The sequence below is a fragment of the Protopterus annectens genome, chromosome 1.part1 (assembly GCF_019279795.1).
Source record: "Protopterus annectens isolate FY-2018-M chromosome 1.part1, PAN1.0, whole genome shotgun sequence".
Taxonomy (NCBI): Eukaryota; Metazoa; Chordata; order Ceratodontiformes; family Protopteridae; genus Protopterus; species Protopterus annectens.
Genome location: NC_056726.1, coordinates 1,981,740,351 through 1,981,747,970, shown reverse-complemented (window position 1 = coordinate 1,981,747,970; position 7,620 = coordinate 1,981,740,351).

Below are 7,620 nucleotides of genomic sequence, written 5' to 3'. Positions count from 1 at the left end.
TGAACACTTATGATTCAAACAGTGTCTTTTGGAGTTTCCAGACAGAAACATTGCAAATATTTGATTTCTCACATAAACTGATAGCAAAATATGATAAAACAATACCGCTATATTTCCAAAGTATCCTTCAGCAAGAGCAGTACAGCACGACAATCAGAAATGAAAACTTCAAGGATACACCACGAGAAGTGAGGATAAAACTCTGACTTTATTCCAAACGACACATAAATGAAGACAAAAATAAGGATAAGTGCTTTCGCGTGCACTGTGCACGCTTCATCAGATCTATTTAAACATTAATAAAACGCTTCTTATATAGTGAATAACAACCAATGAAAAGCAAACACCAGTTCAACTAATTAAATTAGGTTAAATTGAATTAATACTTAGCTCATCAATTTGTTAATAGCCCAATCATGCAAGAAAAATCCTACTATATTAACAGCTGATGGTGCCTATGAATCACAGTTTCGGATTTGTTTTTTTGTGTATATTGCCACAGAGCGAATGGAGCGAATAAACACTTATTAAATTAGTTTTTTAAGCTGAGATAGTAAAATGAAGATGTACAATGAATATTATGCTATGCATTGGTTCTATGCAGCTTTGCAGCATGATTGGGCTATTAACAAATTGATGAGCTAAGTATTAATTCAATTTAACCTAATTTAATTAGTTGAATTGGTGTTTGCTTTTCATTGGTTGTTATTCACTATATAAGAAGCGTTTTATTAATGTTTAAATAGATCTGATGAAGCGTGCACAGTGCACGCGAAAGCGCTTATCCTTATTTTTGTCTTCATTTATGTGTCGTTTGGAATAAAGTCAGAGTTTTATCCTCACTTCTCGTGGTGTATCCTTGAAGTTTTCATTTCTGATAAACTGATAGCAGTAATATTAATGTTTATATGGAGGCTGCAGTTAAATTAATGTGGTGGTAGACTGCCGGGATCAGTAAAGCTTCTAAGGGTTATTAGCCAAGGTTGACATCTGCCCGCTGCTGTTTGTCCTCTACCTGGAGCCATTAATTAGAAAGATTAGAATGTTGCCAATAACAGAAAATAGATGGAATGGAAAAGAGGGAAAAATAGCACTACTTGCAGATGATGTGATTCTTTGTCTGACAAATCCAGAGATGGCTCTAGAGAGCTTATTTAAAAGACTGACAAAGTTCTATCACCTTAGAAGGTATAATGTAAATGCAGCTAAAACACAAGTGATAGCCATAAACAATATACCCACACATGAGCTGGGGCAAAGGTACTCTTTTCTGTGGAATACAAACAAATGAGATAGCTGGGTATTTGGCTGATGTCAGATACACAACAAGCTGATAGACAAATATGCTAAGTACATAATTTTCATATCTTATAAGAAGAGATCCATCCTCCATAAAGAGCAGAAAGGAGATCTTAGTTAATCTTCCAGGGTGGGCTTCCTCAACAGAATATACCATGGATAATGGTGTTTTCATTAAAAATCTGGACCAAGAGATCACATTCAGCTTACAGTGTCCTACCAGGGTGTTTAAAGGAAGACAGCACTGCAATACCGTCTAAATAAGTATTACAGGAAAAGATGGCAGATGTAGCCACTGCTCTGGCAGAATGGGCCCTTGGAAATTATTTAAGGGCTTACCAGATCTGTGTAACAAAATTCTCTGCATGTTGTTAACCACAGGGAAAGGGTGAGCTTGGAAACTATCATCTTTGCATACAGATTTAGCCATACTGGCATAGCACCTAAGCTGCCTGTGGATATACATGGAATGAAAACAATCAGGTGTATGACTTGATTCAAATTTGACTCAGTCAGCATCGAACGACATAAATGAGAATTAGCTCTCTAAGTATCACACTGTCTTTGAAGACCACTAAAGAAGGGACTTTAACACAGCATACAACTCAGAAATTTTCATGCCTGAAGTAATGCTCGCCACAAAGAGTCTTATCAGACTGGTATCTGAAGTATGTGAAGGAGATGGGTTCAAAAAGAAAAAGTAAGCTTTTACAGCTTGAAGTGATACAGACCAAGGGAAATCTAGGTTTCAAATGTGAAGGACCATGATATGACAGGTTCCATGTAAGAAGGCTTTACAGACTTTAAGGGAAGTAGCTGAAGAAGACCTATATTTAGAATTAAAAATAAATAGCAGCCATACGAACTTTCCATGGAAGAGTAGATAATGCTGGAATCAATTATTTGAAAAAGTCACCCAGAATAGAGGTCCAGACCTTTACATAACATTCAGATGGAAAAAACAGCTGTATTATCCCTCTAACTTCTAGGTTGAAAGTCAGTGGGAAGATGAAATTATCAATACTACCTTATTTGAAATGCCAGACTGCTGGCTATTGGTGGAAAAGGAGAAAATATGTTGTTAGTTTCGGAGTTTGAAGATCTAGTTGTGTTTAGCCAACAAAGTTCAGAAGATTTCAATACTTCTTAAAAATTTGTATTAGACTGCGATGTCCTGAGTGTGCTCTCTATTATCATTTGAAGCTGTCACATATCCTATTCCCAAAGAAACTGCCTGCTATATGTCTAGTGCTAAACAATGATTTCTATACTTTACTTTTAGTCAAGCTAGATTGTTTCAATTTTTAATATAATAGCATCTTAATATGTTTACCATTTTCAGTCTCCAGGGTGACACTATTAACACAGCAGTATCATTCTAGTGCCTTTAACAGCTCTCGGTTACACTTCATTTATAACAATACATCTGCTAAGTAATATCTCATGCTGTGTCCTCAGTATTTTACATTAAAGACACATATATGCATATAACTCAAATATATAATAAATGACAACGTAAACCTGTTTCTCCTTTAATGTTTCCTTTGTCATCTGGATTCCATTAGGATTACTGCGAAATTTTCTAATGTAACTGTCTTTCTCCTCCTCTGCAGAGCAAGAGCTAGTCTTATCCTGAGGGGTAGTATTAGCATCTGCTCTTTCTTGACTTTCATTCTGTTCTGTTCCTCCTTGCTGATACATTTTGTCTGCATAAGGGGTAAAAAAAGAACATATTGTGTTCAAACATATGTAAAATGCAACTAAAAAATAAATGACATTTTTTAAGCCAACATCTACTTTCAAAGAAAGTATGATTGCAGTTGCCTAGGCTCTGTGAGTTATATCCTGCCAATGATTTAGCCACTGACCAGCTTTCAAAGCTTCAGGGCACCTTCCACAAGCCGCAACAGTTGTAGGGCTCAAGGAAAGACACATGAAATAAGTGGTGAGTGCACCAAAAGCTTACGAGCTATTCTGCCTCAAGAAGGGTGGCTAGAGACTTCCAAGATGGCTTTGCAGTGAGTAAAAACTTAATTTCTGATTCCCAGTGTGAAAACAGATATTCAGAAAACAGAGACAGTGAATTTGTCTTTTTGGGTAAATTTCAGTTAATAGGTAGTAAGTGCAGTGCATGGATGTCAGCAAAGAAGAAATTTAGTGAACCTGAATGAAAATCAACCACAAAAGGTGAGGAGACAAAACACTGGCTGAGAAGAACCCTGCAACTATTCAGCAAAAAGCAGTTCAAGTTCCAGCTTTGATGTAAGACATGACTTCCAGTAATCTAGAGGAAAAAAATAGTCAAATGTGCTCAGAGCACATTAAAATAAACAAAACAGTGAAGGAGCATATCAACGCAAACAACAAAAGGCTGGAAAACATGGCAGAAGCTTTAAATAAGAAGTTATGTACTCACCATAACGTTCCATCTGAGTAGGTATCTTCATTTGTCTGCAACCTTTGGGATACGGATCCGATCTCGGATCCGAGCCGGCAACTTCTATCACAGCATAGATCCGAGCTCCTAGCTCCTCCCTTTACCCATAATCCCCTACCAACCCTGACTGACCTCAGATCAAGTTTGCCCCATAGCACAGCTAATACTGTGTCCCAGAGGGAACTAATCTAAAGAACCCCAAGTAGGATCATTTTGGTCAGGGGGAAGGAGGGGGGGATGGCTGCAGACAAATGAAGACACCTACTCAGATGGAACATTATGGTGAGTACATAACTTCCTAATCTGAAGTAGGAACTTCATTTGTCAGCAACCTTTGGGACAGAGTCCCCAGCTACCTAAATCTTGGGTGGTCTTCATGGAAGAATATTCCGGAGCACTGCAGAGCCAAAAGACGCCCTACCTCGGGAGACAATATCTACTTTGTAGTGGCTGATAAAGGTATGAGATGAAGCCCAAGTGGCTGCGGAACAAATGTCATCCAGAGAAACCCTAGCCTTGAAAGCAGCCGATGTAGCAACGGCCCTAGTAGAATGAGCACGGACTCCCTGAGGTGCAGGCCTTCCCGAGCTCTGATATGCTAAAAGAATACAACTAGATATCCATCGGGAGAGGGTAACTTTAGAAACTGACTTGCAGAAGTTGTATTTGGCAAAGGAGACAAACAACTGATCGGATTGCCTATGACCAGTAGTTTAATGAATATAAAAACGTACTTGTCTGTGCACGTCTAAAGAGTGCAGCTTATAATCTCCTTTGTTTTGATAGTTGGGGAAGAATACTGGAAGATTAATAGATTGATTAATGTTAGCTTCCGAAGATACCTTAGGTAGAAAAGACGGATTGATCCTGAGGTGAACTCTGTCTGGGTGGAAGACCAAATATGGTGGTTTGACACAGAGAGCCTGGAGTTCCGAGACCCTCTTGGCTGAAGTTATGGCCACCAAAAAGGCCGTTTTCCAAGAGAGGTATTTAAGATCAACAGTGGCCGCCGGCTCGAAAGGGGGGCTAGTCAAGGCCTGTAAAACTAGGGATAAATCCTATGGAGGTACCACCTCTTTGACCGGGGGCCCGAGGTGGAAGGTACCCTTAAGGAAGGTCTTACACAGTTTGGAAGTAATAAGCAGCCCTGACTCCTGACCTACATGATAGTGTGAAATTGCTGCAAGTTGCACCTTGACCATGGAAGAACTAGCCCCCTGGTGAAAGAGAGAAGTTAGAAAATCTAGAACCGACGCTACCGGCGCCATAAAGGGATCTAAATGATGGTGCTCTGCCCAAATGGAAAAACGTTTCCATTTACTCCGATAGACCCTTCTGGTGGAAGGTTTGTGAGCTGCTACTAGAATGGCTTTGACTGGTGATGAGATTCCAGGAGTCCTTATCAGGAGTGGAACTGGAGCAACCAAGCCGTCAGCTTTAGGTTGGCCAGGTTCGGAGTCGGGAGACCCAGGGGGTGTGAAATGAGATCGGGAGGGGATCCAGAATCCAGGGCGGATGAATCAGGTGAGACCATAGGTAAGTGAACCACGTCTGACGAGGCCAGAATAGGGCAATGAGGATCATCTTGCTCCCCAACTGACTGGCTTTCTGAAATAATTTCAACATCAGGGGCAGAGGTGGGTAAGCATAAAGCAGACCGGGAGGCCAAGCATGAACTAGAGAGTCTCTCGGGGACTCCCCCGGAGGGGGGATCAGAGCGAAGTAATCGTTGCATTTGGTATTTGAGGGAAAAGCAAAAAGATCACAACAAGGTCGCCCCCATCGGGCAAATACTTGCTCTGCCACTAGAGGATTGAGAGACCACGCGTAAGGAGTCAGGATAGTACGACTGAGCCTGTCCGCTAAAATGTTGGATCGTCCCGGAATGTGCGTTGCGATGAGAAAGCGGTTGGTGGATATCGCCCATTCCCACACTCTCATGGCCTCGTGGCAGAGAGGGTAAGACCTGGTTCCCCCCTGTTTGTTGATGTACCAGACGAATGACATGTTGTCCGTCTGTACCGCAATCGTCCCCACCGGAAGATGGTTGTGAAGTGCCTGCAATGTCAAAAGCACCGCCCTCATCTCCAGGACGTTGATATGCAATGAGGTCTCTATGTCGTTCCACGTGCCTTGGACTGCTCTGCCCGAATAGTGCCCACCCCAGGCGAGAAGCGTCCGTGGTCACTGTGGCGACTGGCGGAGGCAGCGAGAAGGGGTGTCCCGTGTGGAGATTGGAGGACTGGAGCCACCACACGAGCGACCTTTTGCAAACCCTGCTTAGGGGAATGGGATGAGACAGGGGATTGCGAGATAGGGACCATTGTACCTGGAGGGTCCACTGTATGACCCTCATATTCAGCCGAGCCAATGGCAGCAGCAGAATTGCTGCCCCCATGGACCCTAGAGCCCTCAGGACCAATTCCGCCGAAGGAGCTTGAAGTTGAAGGATGGCCTGCACGTGCAACCTCAGGTTCTGAAGCCGATCTGGAGTCAAGAAAGCAAGCATCAGTCTGGAGTCCAACCTCGCCCCTATGAAATCCAATACTTGTGAAGGAGCCAGGGAGGATTTGGCCATGTTGATGGTCAACCCTAAGAGTGGAGCCAGATTGAGGAAATAATCCCTGCATGAGCAAAGAAGATGCCTTGTTGGGGCGGTAAGGAGCCAGTCGTCCAGGTACGGAAAGACCTGAATTCCCTGGAGTCTCAGGTGGGCCGCTATCGCTGCCAAGACCTTGGTGAACCCCCTGGGGGCTGAGGTGAGACCGAAGGGAAGGGCCCTGAACTGGAAATGGCTGTCTCCCAGCCAGAAGCGGAGAAACCTCCTGGAGCTTCTGTCTACAAGAATATGATAGTACGCATCCTTGAGGTCTATTGAGCACATCCAGTCGTTCTCCCGCAGTAGTGGGAGAATATATTACAGTGTGACCATCCGGAACTTTACTTTTGGTACTGCCAGGTTCAAGAGAGAGAGGTCCAGGATGGGCCTCGCGTCCCCCGTCTTTTTTGGCACCAGAAAGAACCTGGAGTAAAACCCTGATCCGAGCTGATCTGGGGGGATGGGCTGGATGGCTCTTTTTTGTAAGAGCTGGTGAATTTCTGCAGCAGCCGCCTCCCTCTGATTGGGTGGTACATCGGGGAGGCTTCTGATTCTGGGGGTTACAAGAAAGGGAATTTGGTAGCCTCTGGATATAACACGAAGCACCCAGCGATCTGTTGTTATGGACTCCCACATTGCTAGGTGCCTCGAAAAACGTCCCCCCGACTGCCTCCAGAGTGGAGCAGCCGGGTAACCCCTCAGGGGTTCTGCGTGGGGGTCTCAGAGAACGGTTCTCTGGACCCAAAATTCCTGGGACCCCCTCTGCCTCTAGGGCGGCATCCTCCCTGTCCTCCTCTGCCATGAGAGGACTGGTTGTCCGCAGCAGACTGGGATTGATGCGATTTCCAGAACCACATCTTCTTCTGACCCTTTTGGTTCTTGGCAAAGGACCTCTGGGGAGCAGAGAAGCGGACTCCGACGGTAGACAACGTCTTTCCGTCTTTCTTGCTCTGGACAAGGGTGTCGCGAACGGTTTTGCCAAACAATGCAGAACCATCAAAAGGGGCATTCGCAAATGATGCCTTAAAGGGTTCCGAGAAGTCACAATGTCGGAGCCAGGCTTGCCTCCTCATGACCAGCCCGACTCCGCCTGCTCTAGCGGCTCCCTCAGTGGAGTGAGACAAAAGCCGCATAGAGGTGTTGGAAATAGAACGTAGGGTGGACATTTGGGAGGAGTACAGTTGCTTGTCCCCTTCCGACATGGACCCTGGGGGGAAGCAGCATATTTTTTAATTAGATCCCGCTGCATCCGAATGACGTGTGCCATATAGTTCAGGGCCCTCAT